The 22,114-nt window shown below is 40.3% G+C and overlaps 1 pseudogene; it reads right to left on the bottom strand.

Moving 5' to 3' along the window:
* Window positions 1-715: 715 nt before the first annotated feature.
* LOC148538113 (uncharacterized) lies at window positions 716-1,354 on the bottom strand (annotated as a pseudogene).
* Window positions 1,355-22,114: the final 20,760 nt, after the last annotated feature.

Raw genomic sequence — 22,114 nt, 5'->3', positions numbered from 1 at the left:
TTTTATATTACAATACTAATTTGCAACACATTTTCAACCAGAAAAAAATACACTTTTAAGAGCCAAGGATTGTTGACAAAGGTTGAAACAAGACATCAAAAAAATTAATTGTTTCACTGCAGAGCTGAAAACTTCAAATTAGCCTCTCTGTCAAATATCAGGAGGCTTACCCACTGGCCATACCATCCCACATCCCCCCTCATAAATTTTCTTAGTTAATCAAACAATTAAATTAAACTAACTATTCAATCTTTCCTTCCTTTACCTGCCTTCCACTATATACATACTTTACCTCCATTTCCCTGTACATGAAATGGAGGTTCTTGATTAATGAAAACATTGTTGGTTTCTTTTGGTTTGTATAGTTTATTAATCTGCCACTGATATGTGGCAATGTGCCATAGATGTGCTATAGTCTTTTAAATTTCTGTGTGCTTGTGCTCTGTTGCTTAGTTTAGCCAGCAAGACAGGATTGGTGAAAAAAATTGTGAATTATGAATTGGTAAAAATTGACTGGAAATGACTGGAAATTAATAATAGAGAAGGAAAGAAAATAGGCCGAAATTCATTGATTTTAGCTGTTTTTATGATTTTAAAAAATAAATAAATATACAGATCCAAAGCCAAAATCAAACACATCAGGGTGGTTTTACAAAATCAAAACACAAAGATGAATCCAGATCCAAAACCACAACACGGGGGTCAGCAAACATCTCTAATTCTGACTACCAAGAAACAGAATGGTTTCTTCTATAGGTTTCAATTGCAGTCTGCTCTTGGACCTGCTGAAGTCGCTATGAACTAATCATGTTCTTAATGTTCCTCTCTGGTGCATAAAAGGTATTCAGAAAGACTTTTGCTCCTTGTACAATATTCCTGTGGTATTGTTGCTTCTTATGAGTGCATAGGTCTCCACCTTTGCCTAGCCACTTTGCAAAAAAAGTCAGGGGCTTTCTTAAAAGGAACTTCTTTTTGGGAGCCACCCAATCTTTCCATAACAAATAAGGCACAATAATTTTTAGCATCAGAAAATACCAACCATGGGAAACTGTCCAGGCGAGTATGATGTAGGAACCTTTTTTCCTCTTTTTATTATGAGTAAAAAAATAAAGCTTTTATCCAAGTGAAGGACTTCATTGTTTCTCTTGAAGCTCACATTTCAAATTGACATCAATAGACAAAAATGAGTCAATGTAGTTTCAAATATCATTCTTCTGCACACTGCTACAAGTTGGACATAAAAAAATCTTCAGCATATTCCAATCTTTTAATTCACTAGGTTTTTGAGGTCTTCATTTTCTACCCCTTCTCTTTTTTGTATGAATAAATCCATGATTTGTTCCCTATGTTTCATTTCTTGACTGGTTATCTTTGACCAGAAAAAAACTGAATTTGGGCAGGTGAATTACTACAATGGGTATATGGGAATGTGAATAAACATGGCGACTGCGGAGACCAACACAGATATGTCATCAATCAATGAAATATGTACCTGTAGGCACACAACAGGACTGCTGCATTGCTGTGAGGGGAGAAGGGGCAGTAGCCAGATATTAGATTGTGGCAGCAACATCCCCTCACTAGATCTTTGTTCCAAGATGCCTTTAATTTATCACTACAGGCACCCTTGCTAGAATATACAGTATATACTACACAGATACCCCCTCCACTTTCACCACATGGTTTGTGTATATGTGGTGAGTGGGTGTATGCAGGCCTGTCATCAGGCAGTCTACTGTATGCCCTGAGATTAGCCAGTAGAGAAAGTGGCTCCTGTTTATAGGTCTCATCTGGTCTGCTGAGAGCTATCTGGGAACAACACAACAACCGCATCCCTCCCCAGCCCAGCACACAGCAGCAGCAGTAGTCTCTGCTCACTAAGGGTTAAATTTACTAAGCTCTGTGTCCTGCCTATGTCTGTTTTTATAAATGGGTAGGAGCGATTAGAATCTGTAGGTTTTTTCTTTTAAAGAAATTGGGGAATTTACCAAGCTCCCATGTCTGTAAAGATTGTGTTTCCTGATGGTGTAATGTGATCATTCTTACCCATGTTTAATCCCCATGTTTCTTGCCTGTGTTTCCCTCCCAAACAAGCAGCCAGCACATATCAGTGAGATATGTGCAGGCTGCTTGTGTCTTTGCAATTGATTAAATGGTTAAATATAAAAAAAAAATACATAATGCCCCCCCCCCCGCAAAGCATAACCAGCCCTAGTTTCTGAACCAGTCCTGGAGAAGGGGACAGATGCTACACCAGGAGGTAGGTGAGTATTGTTTTTTTATCACAGGTTAACTGTGGGAATTCTACAGGAGAAGGGGACCGAACATCTGGGAGAAGGTAAGTATACGTAAGTATGTTTTGTTTGTAATAAATTTTTACTTTCTAAGGTGTGTTTGTCATGTCAATATCTTACTATTTTTTTACAGTTGGGGTATGGGTGCCTGCCAACTGCTGGCACTTGAAGTTCCACAAGTGCCAAAGAGCAAGCACACTGGCACCTGTAGTTCCAATGTAAAAAAAATAGTACTTACCTATTATTCACACTATTACTGTTGCACCCACTGGCTAGGGGTGCAGGGAAAAAAACTAGGGCTTCAGCCTAAGCCTGGTGTGCTAAGGAGAAGGAGGACCCCTTTAATGGGGGGTACCCACCTCCCCTGAGATCCCTGGCTTGGGCTGACTAGCTTGGGGTTTTAATGTTTTGGCCAAGGTGACCTGGTAACAGGGTCCCCTGGCTGAGACATTACACTCTGGCTAGGTTTGAATCTCTTGCTGGTTTTTAAAACAGGGAGAACCCCACGCCATTTTTTCCACTATTTTTAAAACCAGGACTGGCTCTTAGAACCCAGTGCTGGTTCCTAAAATATGGCTGAACACTACACATTGTTTCCCCATAATTTTTAGAACCAGGACTGGCTCAGGAGCCCAAGGCTGCTTATACTTTAGCGGGTTGAACCCCACAGCAATTTTTTTAAATATTAACCTTTTTTTTAAAAAAGGCAGAAGATAGAAGTTCTATTTTTACAGCATGTTTGCTTTTATTAAACCCATGATTATTATCACAAATTTTGGTAAATTCCTGTGTTGCATTCCTGTCTATGGAAAGTACTGCTGTGTTCAGATGATGGTGTTTTCATTTCTAGTTGTATTTTCGGGTGCAGTTTAACTTCTAAATTGGCCATGATCACCTGTAAATTAACAGCGAAAGCCCCTGTTTTTGCCTTAGTAAATTCCCGTGTTTGTAAAAATGACAAAATACTCCCATTTGTGCAAATTCTGGCAAACACGGAGCTTAGTAAATTTACCCCTAAGACTCTCTCCATGCCCTGATGCAATGCACACCTGCGCTCTGCTGCTAGAGCCACCCATGTATTGTGGGCTGCCATTTAGACAACAAAACAAACTATATATACATTTGTAATCAGAGATATGTAGCAACCATGAATCTTATTCTATAATTTATAAAAATCTTACATTTCCCTCAGCACTTATACAAATTTGTCATTCATGAGCTTTTCTTGAACATTTGAACATTTATTCAAGGAGTACCCTCTATTAGCAGTACATTCACAATCAGTCTTGCATGAGCAGGTTCCTTATTTGATGTACTCAACCTGTCTTGCATATTACACGGCCATATCTACCTCTATAATGACACAAGACCTGATACAGAGTCGTAGAACTAATATGCTACTACTGCATCTAATGAAAAAAAACACCTCCTGTTGGCTTTGTAGATCCAAGTACTGCATTCTAGGATGCAACATCATATCATCGGCCATATGAGTAACCCTGAGGTTGCTTAGTTGGCTCTTGCAGCTTCTTGGCACTCCCAGAAATTGGTGATGACACTGTCAAGCAGGCTGAGGCTTTGGGGAACTGTGATAGATCTTGCAGTAAAAGACCAGCACAAGTGCAGTACAGATACTGTGCATAATCAAGACAAGGATGAATCCTGCACCAGTGTCTTTATCATAACTAATATCTTCAATGGTCCTTATCTCAAAATAGCTCAAATCTGTCTCTATTGTATAGTTAAATGGCTTCTATGAGGAGCTACCCACTACTCAATGTTTACATAAATCACAAAAATAAGAAGAGAAAGGTAACTAGTTTTGAGGGTGCACTAGCCACCACTAAAGTATAAAATAAAAGTTGTAAACTTTATTGGTATGTATTAAATATATCAATCTTATAAGTTAAAATAGGTGAAATAAAACAAAATAACATGAAAAAGAATTAAAAATATTAAAGTGTAGTAAAATATATGTTTAATAAAATAAACGTTGTCTGTGTAGTTCTGTTTCCATATATATACACTTATCACAGCTAATTGCTTATTAGTAATCACACACTGTTATGTCTTAGTTTCATACGTTATAGCCAGAGAGTTTAATAGAATGTTATTCCCTCACATAGGGAGAGATAGGTATTATGTAGTCTAGCCCTTTAAAAAATTAACCAGTCGATGCTGCAGAAGACACTCTATTTCACATTATTATTACACATTCTCAAATCATCAGTAATGGGCTAATCATTATGGTTCTGCTCAGGGGCATAGAGAGCCCTGCTGGGCCAAGGTGCAGATGAAGGCATGGCCTAATTGTGGTAGGTGTGGCCATGTCCCCTTGAGCAAACAAAACCCCACACATTTGCAGTGACGCAAAGCGGCACTGTGCATTGGGGAAGGGAGTGCTGTGAGCCCCTCAGCCTGGCGGAAAGCCATGGGGGTGCAATCAGTGTGATTTCACACCCCCCCCCCCACAGGCATAGGAGACTGCTATGGCTGCTGCTCAGCAGCCACGAGCAGTCTCCCACTGCAGGTTAGCACACTCTGTGTGCTGGGCTGCTGTGAGGGATGGGGTTGGTACCGAACCCCAGTTGGGCCTCTCTGGAAGCCCAGGCCCAGGTAAATAGTACCCGCTCCCCCTCTCAGCACCCCTGGTTCTGCTATAATTCTATATGTAGCCTCTCTTTGTTATTGCAGTATTATATTCCAACTGGTAGCAGTTGTGCTTTGTGTGTCACTTATTTCTCCTGATTAAATATATGCAAACAGTTCTCCCTTTGTAACAGCATAACTAGACACTGTGGGTCTGATTCAGACCTGGTCGCAAACACTGAGCGGTCGCAACCGGGTTGATGTTTGCCCACTGGGCATGCGCACGATGGATCTGACTCCGTCATGCGCATACGTGAGACCCGGCTAGCGCCGGGTGCTCCGTTGCTCCGGGTCTCGCTCCAAATGGGGTGAGCTGTCAATGTTGAGTGACAGCTCACCCCATTTGGTGGGTGGGTCGGGGGGGGGGGGGTGGCTGCCCAAACGGAGGCATTCCCATGAGAACGCCTGCCATTTGGGGGCGGCCCCACTGACATCACAAGTGATGTCAGTGGAGAGCTTCAGGCTCTGTTAGAGCTGAAAACTCTCTGGGGCTTGCGATGGGTGAGACCCTTCCACAAGGGTCTCATCACAAGCCCGATGGTTGTGATGGTCATGACCATTGCAACCATCATCCTGGCCACTCGCAATAGCTGTGGGTGGTAACCCACAGCTATGCGAGTGGCCAAGAGGCCGCTCCAAAAAAAATAAATCCCAGCCCTGATTCAGAGTGAGCACTCTGCCAGAGCGAGCGGCTCTTAATCAGGCCCTATGACCTTTGTGGGTTCATCATTCTTATAATATTTATTAATCACACAGATTGTTACTGTGCTACTCAAAAGTATTTATGTCCTGCTAATGAGGATTCATATAATATCCAACACAGGTACAACTCAGTTTGAATTTATATATATATATATTTTATATCTGTTCTCACTTTAATTACCAAATAGTTTGTGGCAGGTTAGGTTATCAATTAGTTACTGTTATTCAAGACAATAGCTGCTGAGAGCCTATGGTCTTGACAAAGCCAGAATGGTTAACTGGCCGTAGGCTCTCTGCAACCATTGTCTATGTTCTGAATATATTGAAACACACTGTTATTGTTAATGCTATTAGATTGAGATTGATACATGTGCTACACTGTATACCTGGTGACTTTTTAGCCACCGCCAAATAAAGAAATATTGGTGGTGCCTAAAGAGCTTTAGGGGCATTATTGGTGCTGGAAGTGGCCAGGAATCCATGGAAGGAGCAGCCTGTCATAAAAGCACTGATAACCATATGCTAGGATGGATTAGCAGTACTATAAGATTGATATATTTAATACATACCAATAAAGTTTACAAATTTTAAATTATATTTTTGTGGTCGCTAGTACACCCTTGAAACTACTTACCTTTCTCTTCTTATTTTCAGATACTGTGCATGTACCAATCTTCTAAGATTAGAGTAGCATGGAAACCATCAGGTTTGTGCACTGCTCTGAATTAGGCACACAGTCATATAGCCCAGTCAGTGCTGCTCTCACTGCCACAACTACATGCACAGTCCACCAAACAGGAAGACGTGTGAGCTGCTGAATGTGCAGTAGTCTGTAGAGGGGAGAAGTTGCCATCTGCTGCAGGGAGCATCCCACTGTTGCCTGCCTTTTGCTGCCTCCAGCTTCAGGTCATGTTGGTGGTTTTCTTAGAGTTGAATGGGTAGGGGATGCATCCTCCTCTCCCACTGTGCCCTTTCCTGCTCTGCTGTCCCCTCACTGCTAACAGACAGGCTGGGGCTGGCAGGTCTCACTAGAGTGGAGTGAACAGCACTGTCTCTGGGAGTCCAAGTACTGTAGGTGCATGCAGAGACAGGTTAGAAGAGGAAGAGCCTCCCCCATCAGATAACCATTCTTTTTCCAGTAAGTAACTCGTCTGACTCTTTCTTGCTGGAAACCCAGATGAGTCTTAACCTCTTCCACATTCTGGCCACCAAGAGCATCTGCAGGGGCTGTTGGGTCCACCTCCAAGAGTGCTGGGAAGAGGAGCTGTTATGGGGGATGTCACCATTTTCACTCAGGTGCCTCAGGCTGCAGATCACCCAGCATCCGTACAAGTTGGATGACTAAGACTCTGACACCATTGCTGTATGTCATCCTCATTCCCCTCCCTGGATCTGCCACTGGCTGGTAGCAATATCAATGGGGATGTTAAAGTCACTAAAAATATGAAAAGATAGGTCATAGGAAAAACAGAGGGAAAGTTAGTTAGAGAACTTGCGAAATACTTAACAGGCATAACCAGGAGGTGAATTATGACAGCAGCATAGAGGTGGATTGGGTTTTTTTCTAATAAAGTGGTATTCAGAGGAAGAGAAGGTTTAGGGGGATGAAAGAGAAGCTGAATTTAGAGCACACTAAGAGGCTGCCAATCACCTTGTTGGTCACCTGGTTGAGGAGTGTGGGAGAAGGAATAGAAAGAGAGCCAAGTATTGAGAAGGAGTGAGTCAGAAAAAGGTAATGGAAAGAAGCTAATTTTTTTAAGACAGATTAGGAATTCCAGAGAGCACATGAAAAGAGGAGGTGAGTGACTGGTAAAATGGGATGATATAAATTTGTTTTCTGCATTGCACACATCCACAGTATGCGACTGCACTGCACTTGCACCTCAAATGGCATTGTCATTCTATTAAAGGAAAATTATTATCATGATATAAAGTATGTGATTCGTTAAATACCTGTTGGCACTATTGGTTTGCTCATAGGCTCCATGTGTCGAAATTGGAAGCATCTCTTCTTACTTTATTATTTTTAGGTGTGTCTTATATGTGACATTATACAGTATTTATTGGATATTTACATACTGTGTTAAATCCGATGGATCTCTGTGTACACACAACTCTAAGGGAAGAAATCAAACAGTGCTGCACTGAATGGTTATTAATATTAAATGCTTTATTTAGAATTAATATATAATAGTTGTGACCATGCTTATAACATCAATATAGATTGATTAAAAATAAATTTACTGTACAACACAGAAAGAAAATGAACAATAAAAACAATATCATATATAAGACACACCTGAAAAATAATAATCAAGTACTTCCACTTAGGCATATGGATACTACAGGCAAACTAATAGTGACAACTTAGTTATTCTTTGATCAATAAATAATAATAATAATAATAATAATAATAATAATCATCTTTTGATGGACTGGCTCTTTGATGGGTTTATTTATAATACACAAGAATTCAAAGGAAGACAACATTTCCCTTGCGTTAGGTTGTCAAACCCCTGTCTTATGCTGGCAACTACCTATTATTGCTCTGGCAGTGTAACTAGCATGGAACATTTGGAAATCTTCACATCCACTTCGTTATGGGATATATATGGTAGGATCAAAGTGAAGAACCCAGAGATACAGTACAGTGAACTTGAGATCCTCATTTCAACAGGATCACCAGGGATGCATTGTTAAGACTTCGTTTCCAGCACACTTACTGATTCACATGTGTCCATTATTGCTGCAGTTCAAAAACCTATTCAGTCTGTTAATTCATATGGCTCCCTATTCATCAAACCTTATATCATATGTCATTTGGGGAGTTAAATGGTGTTTTTGTGGCCATTCATTCCATTTAATGGCCATAATCCGTAAAGCATAAATGCATACATGCCTTATTATGGAGTTTCTTCTGTTGGACTTTTCATTGGAATTATATTTTTACCATAAACTACATCTGAATTGTGGAACTTTGATATTTAACAATTATATATTTATATTATTGGACAGTTGACACTCCTATGTCTTGCTTTGAATTATTTTTTATCTAAATAACATCCAGTCATCCTAGGAAAATTATTATCATAATACAAAGTATACCTACATTGGTACTATTAGTTTGCTAATATGTCTAATTGGAAGAATCTCTCCTTACTTTATTTTTTGTAGGTGTGTCTCATACAGTGTGTGTTATTATATTTATTTCAGATTTATGTACAGTGTGGTGTGTTTTTTTTTTTATAAATTTGTATTGATGTTATATACAAACAGAACTTAATATTAATTAGAGATGATCAGTTTGGTTTTGCTGAAAACCAAACACACGCAAACTATGGAATTCCAAGTCTAAGATTTGATCCAGATTTGAGTAAACCAAGTCCCGGCACAGGTCTTCCTGTAGGATCGGATCACGGATCTAAAATCCATTTTTCAGATTTTTGGATTGCATGCAAATAGGTCCAAATTACAAGATTATCGCTGTTTCTGTCAATTTTAAAGAAATCCAAAACCAAAATGGAACCAAAACAATTCAGGGTGTTTTTTTCCATGCACATCTCTAATATATTTATTTATTTAGAGTTTAATTTCAGCACCTTGCGTGTGTCCCTATTTGTACACACAACTTTGCATAGCCCGCAATTCTGTCTGCAACATAATGACACACCCTCACTCAATTTAGTCTACATCTGATTACTCCATTACCACCTATTTACCTCCATTCTGCTGCAAGTGGAGTATCCACTCAGATACATATAACTCAGAATTGCCCAAAGAACTATTTGCTTACCTGTGGAACATGCATCTTGCTAAATTCCACAAGAGCCATCCACAAAGTGGACTTGCATGCAACTCTGAAAAAAATACAAAATGATTCAGCTTTAGAATACAAGACGCATCTCAACAAAGTGATCAGCTATTCATAAGAAATGTAATTGTTCTGGGTCTGGATTTAGAAGAACCAGGCAAAGTAGCCTCAATAAATCCTGCCTGACCAATTAAACAGTTAAAACAGGTTATAATAGTTCATAATAAATTGCTGTTATATTAAAATTCAACAGTGATCTCATCCATGGTAACAGTACATTGTAATCATTATAATCAACTGTAACCATTTTAATCCATGATATTTGTGAACCAAAGGTGTGAAACAGAAAAAGGATTATGCTATTGTTCATTCTGTATATTCTCTTTGTGGAAAGGTTTATCAACTAAAACAACTTGTCACTGTAGTTCTTATCTGCTATTTCTTAAAATGCACCTAACTATCACAAATACTATAGAGCAAAGGGGGTCCAAAGCACAGTATTTTTGCTGAGATTCTGTACTTTTAACTTCAAGAACAGCACTGAGACCAGATATATCTTTTGCAAAATATCTTTATTTCTGATTTTGTTAATGTTTCATTTCCTCTAATAAAATAAAGTATTTCCGATCTTTCAGCAGCAGTGCTTTCTGATTATATAGTGTGCCGAGTTTAGCAGCATCTTTATCAAAGGGAGCATGTATCAGTTGGCATCTGCTCAAACTTGAATACTGTATATCTGTGGCAGCACGGATAAGGAATAAATATTTAATATCTTCTTTTCAGAATTAATTCACAACAAATCTTATATTAAACATGGAGACATTACACTTAAGGATTTTATTTTTAGAGAAAGAAGAATATAATACACTGTATAGCACTATGACATGCTCTTTTCCATATGCTTTAGAGATAATCGAAACCATTTAAATGCATTATTAACTTACATATGGTATAGAGTTAACTGTGTACCATTGCACAGAATGTGTTTTTTTCAATTAACTTGGAAAGCCAAACCATTCATATATATTCTAATGAGAGATCTGTTACAAGATAGCACCAGTTCTCCATTTAATCCTTACCCATGGTACTCAAGTCAATACAACAAATTTTTCATCATATTTACACCAAATAATATTATTTCACCCTGATTATAAATATGCGGTTGCATTATAAGAAATATATTGTGTTAAAAGTGATTCTGTAATTAGATTGAGCATATTTGTATTCTAGCATATTTTTATATTTAAACAACAGTAATGCGGGCATAGTTGTTATACATTTTCACATAACATTTACACACAGTCTAGGCCCAGATTTATCAATGAGTGATATTCTTGAGTGATGACTCATTATTTATCTTAAGCGGTGCTCCAACCAATCAGCTCCTAACTCTCATTTTTCAAACACATGACAGTTAAGAGTTAATCGGTTGGAGCACCATTTAAGTGATAACAATAATATAATGCGTTGATAAATCTGGGCCATAATTTGTTAATAATGTTTGAAACTTAAGTGATAATTGTAACTTTTCACCAATAGGGCTCTATTTATCAAAATCCACATCTAAGATGTGGATGGGTTGTGATAATATAAAATTTAAACACATCACAAGGTTGTATGAAATATTACATGCAGAGACAGAGCTTGTGAGAAAGCTCTGTCCCTGTGAATCCTCTCCTCATGTGTTTCAGGATATTTTCCACAAAAAATACCCTGAGTGTGACCACGCATGCGCCAAAAGCTAGTCCCCCCTGTGACCCCCCCATGACAACCATCCCATTCACGACACCGAAGACACCTCCACAATAACCCCCACACAGCTTACATTTACCTGCCCGGTGATCAGTGCTCAAGTAAGATCCTCTGGGACTCCGGTCAGCTGGTCTTTGGGCTCTGGCATTGTGACCTGGTCAGCTGCTCTATGCTGTAAACTGAGATGCTGGCATAGAGCAACCGACTGGGCTCATAGTGCAGGAGCCTGGAGTCTAGCTGACCAGAGTTCCAGAGGACCACACCAGAGCACCAATCACCCGTCCCTGGATGCAGGTAAGTATTGGGATTTTGTAACATTTTATTTTTAATAATTGATCAGCTTGTGGTCTAGTAAGACCACAAAGCTGATCATAGGGGCTGGCTCCTGAATCTGCTCTGCCTGTTAGAGCAGAGCAGGAGTTGGAGAGATGGGGGAAAGCCTGAATAACGCCCATCTGAAGATGGCGTTATTATTACAGGGCTTTCCGCAGTATTTATTTACAATTCATTTTTAGTACAGTACATCTGAGCAGATCACATTTACCATTAAAAGTATGGTAAATATGATTTGTTTAATACAAATGTGCAAATTAAAGGGCTTGGAGTAGTTTTTTTTAAGAAAACTGCTCCAAAAGCCCTTTAATACACTTATGTGAAAGTTTTTCCATTTTATTTGTAAAAAAAAGTATGATATATAGGGCAGCTAGGGTTAGATTTAATAATCCAGTTTGCATCTCTTAGATTTTTTTTAAGAGGAAGGGGGGATCCAGTAGGTTGCTAGGTAAGGGCATTTAGATCTTGAATGGGAATGACAGTATTTCACCCATATTCCCCTACAGCTTCAAGAATACCTATACTTCATGGAATATGATAAACATTAACTAAGACTAAGGGGCCGGTGTATCAAAGCTTGGTGAGAGATACAATTGTATGAGAAAAAGTATTAACCAATCAGCTCCTGTCATTTTTCAAAAACAGCATATAAAATGTAAGTTAGAAGCTGATTGGTTGGTGATTTATCTCTCACCATTTTATCTCTCATCAATTTTATCTCAAATAGGCCCATAAATACATAATATTCTGGGATAAACCTGCCTTTGATCAAGGTCTTGAAAATCATACAAATTTAAACAGGTGATCTAAAGGTATCCCAACTATGAAAGATGTATTTGATCTTGGAGGCTCAATCTATTCCTTTCAGCAACTCCAAGATAGATATCCACTCTCCTGTTCCCAATTCTTTATAGATTTACAAATCCAGCATTATATAATGACACTAACCCACAACAAGTCTGTTTAGTCCCCTCAGTGTCCATAGATAACCTGATTTGTATTCTTAGAATTAATAAATGCAGAATTGCTTTCATTTATAAGGACATTAAAACACATTTGCAAAACATACATGCTATATGTAATAAACAGGTTCCAACTATGGAATCGCCAGACTTCATAAATAGATATTACCACAACTCCCTCAATTATTTGCAGTTTGCTTCTCTTTCAGGAAGTGTGTAACAAAGTAATACATAGAGTCTACATTTCCAAAAGTACAATGGAAACATTTTATTTCAAAATAAACTGTTGTCTAAAATGCCTTAAGGTGCCTACACACTTACCGATCTGCACACGATCCGACATTGTGTACGATTTCCCTTGAAACTCATACACGGCAGCTCTGCACATGATTTGGTCCATCTTCAAATGATCTATCCTGCATCTTAGACTTTTTTCCATTGCATTGTGTCCAGAGTGGGGACTCGTGATATGGGCATTTTTTTACATGATCTGTCATTCCAATGCATCGAAATCGGGCAGATCATGTAAAAAAATTGGTAAGTGTGTAGGCACCTTTAGATAGAGTAAAATGCTTCTTTCTAGCCCAATTTTTGGCATTAGAGGAAAAAAGACAACTTCTGAAGCCAGGTTTTGTCCAGTATAAATGTACCTTTGCAACATGGTTTGTCGAGGTGCACAGTTACTTGCTCTATGTTACTCTTTTCCCAAATCAGAATCAGGCCCAAAGAACCCTGGAGGAAGTAGCAGTGTTATTTTTCAACATGTATTTCTGTCCTGCTGTGATCTCCAACAAATATTTAATAACTTGAAAATTTAAACCCAGATATGCATCAGCTTATAAATATATATATATATATATATATATATATATACACACACTTTGAAAAACAAAACAAGATTACCCCGCACAGAAATGTCATAAAAATAGTAGAACCAACAATTATTGTGTTGTATTATTTTATTAAAAGTAATAATCTAAAGTATTGGTGGTGCTCCCTGGGATAAAGTATATAACATACTCAACATTGATCAAAGAAACCTCTAGATTGAAGCTAGAGAAGAAAAACCTTTTCTGGAGCACTCTTGAAAAGAGTCCCCCAGAAAGGGAATTTCTTCTCTAGCTTCAATCTAGAGGTTTCTTTAAAATATATTTACTGTCAGGCTTGTATTTGTTTGTGAAACTGGTGTCTGAGAAAAGCCTGTATGGAGGTGTGTAGAGAAAGCTGACAGGCCTGATGAGACCTCCTGGCATGAGGTAGAGAACACTTTCCTGACCGGGAATCGAACCCGGGTCCCGGCAGAGAGGTGCCGGGTCACTCCTACTAGACCACCAGGGACTTTGGTGTTTTGAGACAGGTTGGTATGTATAGCAGAGAAGAGTGTAGCAGTAGATTGACCAGAAATCCAGGAATGCAATAGGAGCACAGCATAGCTTACTCAGTAGAGTCTGAGGTTAGAAATTGTACTGGTGATTTGGTAGAGATAAAAGCTGGGAGAAATACCCCTGGGTTACCTGGGATAGGCTGAGCAGAGTCAGGTGACTCAGGAAGGCTCAGGCTGTCACTCAATTTGCACCTACAGTCATCTGATCGGGACTTGTCATTGCAATACTCTAGAGCAGGCTCTGATGTTGTCTGTGGCCTTGCAGGCAGAGAAATACTGATGCCTATGGGGCATATTCAATAGGCTGTGAGAATAGCAGGTTTTTCCTGCAGTTGCTGGTTTTTTGCTATTCTATTAGGTGCATGGTTTTTCATTAAACACGTGTCAGGAGGGTTTTTTCCACGCACCTCCTGAGAAAGCGTGATTTTTCTTAAAATCATTGATTTTAGGTTAAATCACCAACACTTGCTCTGACACCCCCACAGCGCCCCCCCCTGAGCACTAATTAAGTAATTGGAAGTATCCAATTAACTTAATTAGTCCTTAATTACTTACCTCCAGCAGCACTGTCTACTTCATCCTGCATTGGGAGCCAGCTCTTCTGCAGCAGTGGTGAGTATGAGTGTGTGTGTGCATGAGTGTGTGTGTCCTGGTGTCAGTGTGCCCCCGCAGTGCTAGTGTGCCCCCCCCCGAAATGGGTGCTGGGATCCACGGAGACTACTGGAGACCCCTGGTACGGTAAGTGTTCATTTTTTTATCAGTAAAAAATAGGCACTGCGGGGTTTTCAGATCTGAAAACCCCGCAACCAGTATTTTTGGATTTGAATACTGTGGGTATCGGGAGCGTGCAGACCCACGGTATTTCTAAATTGGGTGTGAGGGGCGCAAGGTTTTTACCTCACTAAACCTTGTGCCCAATTGGATATGCCCCTATGTATATAGGATGTGACAGAACCGGTAAGTGATGTGGCATCAGGGAAAACAGGCCCAGGTTGTGACAGTTTCCCCCCTGCCTTGAGGAGTGGACTCAGGACACCTCTTTGGTTTCCTAGGAAACTTGGCATGAAAATTGGAAATAAGACGAGGTGCATTAACATCTTCAGAACTCACCCAGGATCTCTCCTCAGGACCGTATCCTTTCCAATGGACTAGATATTGGAGTTTCTCATTACTACAATCGGGAATCGACAATGCTCTCAATTTTGAACTCAACCCCTTGTTGGGTCTTAACTGGAGGAGGTTTAGGAGGAGAAGTCTGGAACTTGTTGAGAATAAAAGGTTTGAGGAGAGACACATGAAAAGAATTGGGAATCTTCAGTGATGGAGGAAGCTGTAAACGATAAGCCACTTGGTTATTGATCTTGATAATAGGAAACAGACTGATGAAATGAGGAGCAAACTTCATTGATGGTACTCAAAGTCTGATGTTGCGGGTAGATAGCCAAACATGATCACCCACCATAAAATGTGGAATGGCCCTCCTCTTTCTGTCAGCAAAGTTTTTCTAATGAGCTGAAGATTTCTTTAAAGTGGCATCAAACTTCCTTCCAGATATTCAAGAAATATTGGAGAGATGCTTTGGCTGCAGGTACATCAAATTCTGGAAGATACTGAAACTCTGGAATTTGGGGGTGTCGTCCATAGACTGTTAGAAAGGGAGTAGATCCAGATGAAGTGTGGCATGAATTTTTATGGGAGAATTCAGCCATTGGCAAGAAATCAGTCCAATCATCCTTGGAGGATGTACTATACATGCATAAAAAAGTTTCTAGGTTCTGGTTAACTCTCTCAGTCTACACATTAAATTGAGGGTGATAAGCTGTGGAAAACTTTAGCTGTGTCTCTAAAGAAGAGCAGAGAGCTCACCAGAAATGAGCAACAAACTGTGACCCTCTGTCTGAGATGATTTCTTTGGGTAATCCATGGAGACTAAATATTTAAGAAATTAAGAGATTAGAGAGCCATGGAGCAGATGTTAGGCCAATTAGGGGTACAAAGTGTGCCATTTTTTAAAACCTGTCAACTACAACCCAGATGGTGGTAAAGGTCTTAGAGGCTGTGAGGTCAATAATTAAATCCATGGATATATGGGTCGAGGGTTGTAGTGGAATGGACAGAGGCTGTAATGGTCTAATAGACAGCTGGAGAGAAATGTTATGCTGGGCACACTGGGAGCATGCGGATACAAATTCTTGTACATCAGAACACATGGAAGGCCACCAATAAGATCTTTTGATAAGTTCCAAAGTTTTTTAACACCTTTATGGCCAAAGAACTTTGAGGCATAAGCACATAACAATAATTGCTTGCGAAGTTCAGGAGAAGTGTGACTACATCAGTAGCATCAAAAATTGTGGGGTTTAACAGTGGATACTGTTCAGGTACATTTGATTCATCCACTGGGTACATGGACCGAGATAAGGCATCTGCCCTGCAACTATGGGACCCTGGATGGAAGGAAATTTTTAAGTCAAATCGTGAAAAGAATAATGCCCCCATCAGGCTTGTCTTGGCATGTGATATTGAGCAGTCTCAGTCTTTAGAAACAGAAGGATTTTGTGGTCAGTAAACACTGAGATTGGAAAGCAAGCTCCTTCTAGCAGATAATGCCATTCTTCAAAGGATAATTTGATGGCTCAAAGTTCTCTCTCACCAAAGGGGTAGTGCTTTTCGGCAGGCAGACATTTTTTAGACAAGTATCCTCACGAGTATAATTTATCCTCGGATCTTTGTGATAGAACTGCCCTCACTCCTTCTGAGGAGACTTCCACCTCAAAGATGAAGGGATGAGTGATATCTGGTTGGCTAAGTACAGGAGCTGAAATAAATGATTGTTTTGGCAGCTGGAATGCCAACTTTGCTTCAGGAGACAACTGCGTTGGGTTTGCAACCTTGCAGGTTAATGCAGAGATAGGAGCTACTAATGGGGAGAATCCTTTAATACATTTTCTGTAATAGTTGGTGAAGAACAGGTATCTTTGAATGGCTTTCATAGAATTGGCTACAGAACAGGAGAGTACTAAATGTACTTTTTCAGGGTCCATCTTGAGGCCAGCACCTAAAATGATATACCCTAAAAAAGGAATGACTGTTACTTCGAAAACACATATTTCAAGTATACAATATAACTGGTTAGCACAAAGTCTTCGGAGAACTCCTTTCACTTGGTCACGAAGAGAGACTAGATCCCTGGAAAATATAAGAATATCATCTAAATATACAACCACATAATGATACAGGAGGTCATGGAAGATTTAGTTCACAAAATGTTAAAACACGGCAGGCGCATTGCTCAAACCAAAGGGCATGAAGAGATAGTCATAGTGCTTATCTCTTGTATTGAACGCCATCTTCCATTTTTTACCCTGGCAAATATGGATCAGTTTGTATGCACCAATTAAATCCAGTTTTCTGAAGACAGTAGGCCCTTTTACTTTGTTGAAGACCTCTGTGATTAATTGTAATGGGTAACAGTTTTTGACAGTGATTTATTTGAGCCCCCTGTAGTCAATACTGGGGAAAAGTCTGCCATCTTTTTCTTTAACAAAAAAAACCCCACACTGGCAGGAGAGGTGGATGGACGAATAAATCCTTTATCAAGGTTTTCATGGATGTACTCAGACATAGATTTAGTTTCAGGCACCGATAATGGATACATATGACTCTGGGGAGGTGTTTTACCAGGTATCAAGTCTATGGCCAGGGCAGCATCAGAAGACCAGATAGGTACCACTTTTTCCAAACAAACATTAGCACAACTCTTATCCCAGGACAGTGGACCTCATTCAGAGTCGGTCGAAGCGGCCGAACGGTCGTACACCACCAATGTTCGCTATACTGCGCATGCGTAAAGTTCGCAATGCGCGTGCGCAAACTAGCCGCTACGATCAGAAATTTCTCTCTCCTTGAACACAGCCAGGTTGGTAGTTTGAGTGACAGATTGAGGCATTTGTGGGTGGTAACAGGGGAAGGTGCTTGAAAACAGGGGAGTGGAGTTCAGAACGCAGGCGTGCCTAATTATGCGAATGGCGTTTTGTGGGAGTGCATACGGTTTATGGGAGTGCATAATTAACAAAGTAGCATCATGGCACATGTGACATGGGAGGTTTTAACACTGACATGATCGTAGAGCTTAAGAGAAGGTATGGTCAACCTTAAGCTCTATGACCAGTTCCGATGGTACCCGATGGTCTCGATTAATCCTTATATGCCCAGAGATGACGTGTAATGCGTACGAGAAGGGGGCATATTTTTTTGTCTTCCGACCGCTTCCTCCCCTTTGTCGGCCAGCTACCGATCCGAACTTAGGGGCGCAACTTGCGAGGGAATCATAGACATATACGGCCCCTTTTCCCAAACGACCAAGTGGCCGCTTCAACCGACTCTGAATGAGGTCCAGAATGTGCATAGTAGACCACTCAATTTGAGGGTTAAGTTTCTGTAGCCATGGAAGTCTGAGTATAAGAGAATAGGTGGCTTTTGGAATAACCAAAAAGGATATTTCTTCAGAGTGTAATGCCCTCACCTGGAGTTTAAGTAATAGAGCCATGAGGAATCAAACTGCCATCCACAGCTTACAGTGAGACTGGATGGGACAAAGTCTCAGTGGGTATATTATGCTTGATGACCCTGGATGGAAGGAAATTTTTAAGTCAAATCGTGAAAAGAATAATGCCCCCATCAGGCTTGTCTTGGCATGTGATATTGAGCAGTCTCAGTCTTTAGAAACAGAAGGATTTTGTGGTCAGTAAACACTGAGATTGGAAAGCAAGCTCCTTCTAGCAGATAATGCCATTCTTCAAAGGATAATTTGATGGCTCAAAGTTCTCTCTCACCAAAGGGGTAGTGCTTTTCGGCAGGCAGACATTTTTTAGACAAGTATCCTCACGAGTATAATTTATCCTCGGATCTTTGTGATAGAACTGCCCTCACTCCTTCTGAGGAGACTTCCACCTCAAAGATGAAGGGATGAGTGATATCTGGTTGGCTAAGTACAGGAGCTGAAATAAATGATTGTTTTGGCAGCTGGAATGCCAACTTTGCTTCAGGAGACAACTGCGTTGGGTTTGCAACCTTGCAGGTTAATGCAGAGATAGGAGCTACTAATGGGGAGAATCCTTTAATACATTTTCTGTAATAGTTGGTGAAGAACAGGTATCTTTGAATGGCTTTCATAGAATTGGCTACAGAACAGGAGAGTACTAAATGTACTTTTTCAGGGTCCATCTTGAGGCCAGCACCTAAAATGATATACCCTAAAAAAGGAATGACTGTTACTTCGAAAACACATATTTCAAGTATACAATATAACTGGTTAGCACAAAGTCTTCGGAGAACTCCTTTCACTTGGTCACGAAGAGAGACTAGATCCCTGGAAAATATAAGAATATCATCTAAATATACAACCACATAATGATACAGGAGGTCATGGAAGATTTAGTTCACAAAATGTTAAAACACGGCAGGCGCATTGCTCAAACCAAAGGGCATGAAGAGATAGTCATAGTGCTTATCTCTTGTATTGAACGCCATCTTCCATTTTTTACCCTGGCAAATATGGATCAGTTTGTATGCACCAATTAAATCCAGTTTTCTGAAGACAGTAGGCCCTTTTACTTTGTTGAAGACCTCTGTGATTAATTGTAATGGGTAACAGTTTTTGACAGTGATTTATTTGAGCCCCCTGTAGTCAATACTGGGGAAAAGTCTGCCATCTTTTTCTTTAACAAAAAAAACCCCACACTGGCAGGAGAGGTGGATGGACGAATAAATCCTTTATCAAGGTTTTCATGGATGTACTCAGACATAGATTTAGTTTCAGGCACCGATAATGGATACATATGACTCTGGGGAGGTGTTTTACCAGGTATCAAGTCTATGGCCAGGGCAGCATCAGAAGACCAGATAGGTACCACTTTTTCCAAACAAACATTAGCACAACTCTTATCCCAGGACAGTGGACCTCATTCAGAGTCGGTCGAAGCGGCCGAACGGTCGTACACCACCAATGTTCGCTATACTGCGCATGCGTAAAGTTCGCAATGCGCGTGCGCAAACTAGCCGCTACGATCAGAAATTTCTCTCTCCTTGAACACAGCCAGGTTGGTAGTTTGAGTGACAGATTGAGGCATTTGTGGGTGGTAACAGGGGAAGGTGCTTGAAAACAGGGGAGTGGAGTTCAGAACGCAGGCGTGCCTAATTATGCGAATGGCGTTTTGTGGGAGTGCATACGGTTTATGGGAGTGCATAATTAACAAAGTAGCATCATGGCACATGTGACATGGGAGGTTTTAACACTGACATGATCGTAGAGCTTAAGAGAAGGTATGGTCAACCTTAAGCTCTATGACCAGTTCCGATGGTACCCGATGGTCTCGATTAATCCTTATATGCCCAGAGATGACGTGTAATGCGTACGAGAAGGGGGCATATTTTTTTGTCTTCCGACCGCTTCCTCCCCTTTGTCGGCCAGCTACCGATCCGAACTTAGGGGCGCAACTTGCGAGGGAATCATAGACATATACGGCCCCTTTTCCCAAACGACCAAGTGGCCGCTTCAACCGACTCTGAATGAGGTCCAGAATGTGCATAGTAGACCACTCAATTTGAGGGTTAAGTTTCTGTAGCCATGGAAGTCTGAGTATAAGAGAATAGGTGGCTTTTGGAATAACCAAAAAGGATATTTCTTCAGAGTGTAATGCCCTCACCTGGAGTTTAAGTAATAGAGCCATGAGGAATCAAACTGCCATCCACAGCTTACAGTGAGACTGGATGGGACAAAGTCTCAGTGGGTATATTATGCTTGATGACCCTGGATGGAAGGAAATTTTTAAGTCAAATCGTGAAAAGAATAATGCCCCCATCAGGCTTGTCTTGGCATGTGATATTGAGCAGTCTCAGTCTTTAGAAACAGAAGGATTTTGTGGTCAGTAAACACTGAGATTGGAAAGCAAGCTCCTTCTAGCAGATAATGCCATTCTTCAAAGGATAATTTGATGGCTCAAAGTTCTCTCTCACCAAAGGGGTAGTGCTTTTCGGCAGGCAGACATTTTTTAGACAAGTATCCTCACGAGAATAATTTATCCTCGGATCTTTGTGATAGAACTGCCCTCACTCCTTCTGAGGAGACTTCCACCTCAAAGATGAAGGGATGAGTGATATCTGGTTGGCTAAGTACAGGAGCTGAAATAAATGATTGTTTTGGCAGCTGGAATGCCAACTTTGCTTCAGGAGACAACTGCGTTGGGTTTGCAACCTTGCAGGTTAATGCAGAGATAGGAGCTACTAATGGGGAGAATCCTTTAATACATTTTCTGTAATAGTTGGTGAAGAACAGGTATCTTTGAATGGCTTTCATAGAATTGGCTACAGAACAGGAGAGTACTAAATGTACTTTTTCAGGGTCCATCTTGAGGCCAGCACCTAAAATGATATACCCTAAAAAAGGAATGACTGTTACTTCGAAAACACATATTTCAAGTATACAATATAACTGGTTAGCACAAAGTCTTCGGAGAACTCCTTTCACTTGGTCACGAAGAGAGACTAGATCCCTGGAAAATATAAGAATATCATCTAAATATACAACCACATAATGATACAGGAGGTCATGGAAGATTTAGTTCACAAAATGTTAAAACACGGCAGGCGCATTGCTCAAACCAAAGGGCATGAAGAGATAGTCATAGTGCTTATCTCTTGTATTGAACGCCATCTTCCATTTTTTACCCTGGCAAATATGGATCAGTTTGTATGCACCAATTAAATCCAGTTTTCTGAAGACAGTAGGCCCTTTTACTTTGTTGAAGACCTCTGTGATTAATTGTAATGGGTAACAGTTTTTGACAGTGATTTATTTGAGCCCCCTGTAGTCAATACTGGGGAAAAGTCTGCCATCTTTTTCTTTAACAAAAAAAACCCCACACTGGCAGGAGAGGTGGATGGACGAATAAATCCTTTATCAAGGTTTTCATGGATGTACTCAGACATAGATTTAGTTTCAGGCACCGATAATGGATACATATGACTCTGGGGAGGTGTTTTACCAGGTATCAAGTCTATGGCCAGGGCAGCATCAGAAGACCAGATAGGTACCACTTTTTCCAAACAAACATTAGCACAACTCTTATCCCAGGACAGTGGACCTCATTCAGAGTCGGTCGAAGCGGCCGAACGGTCGTACACCACCAATGTTCGCTATACTGCGCATGCGTAAAGTTCGCAATGC

This window comes from Taudactylus pleione, unplaced genomic scaffold (genome assembly GCF_031769625.1).
Source record: "Taudactylus pleione unplaced genomic scaffold, aTauple2 ptg000041l, whole genome shotgun sequence".
Taxonomy (NCBI): Eukaryota; Metazoa; Chordata; class Amphibia; order Anura; family Myobatrachidae; genus Taudactylus; species Taudactylus pleione.
Note: the sequence above shows the minus strand (reverse complement) of the source record. Positions and strands in the feature narration are given on the sequence as shown.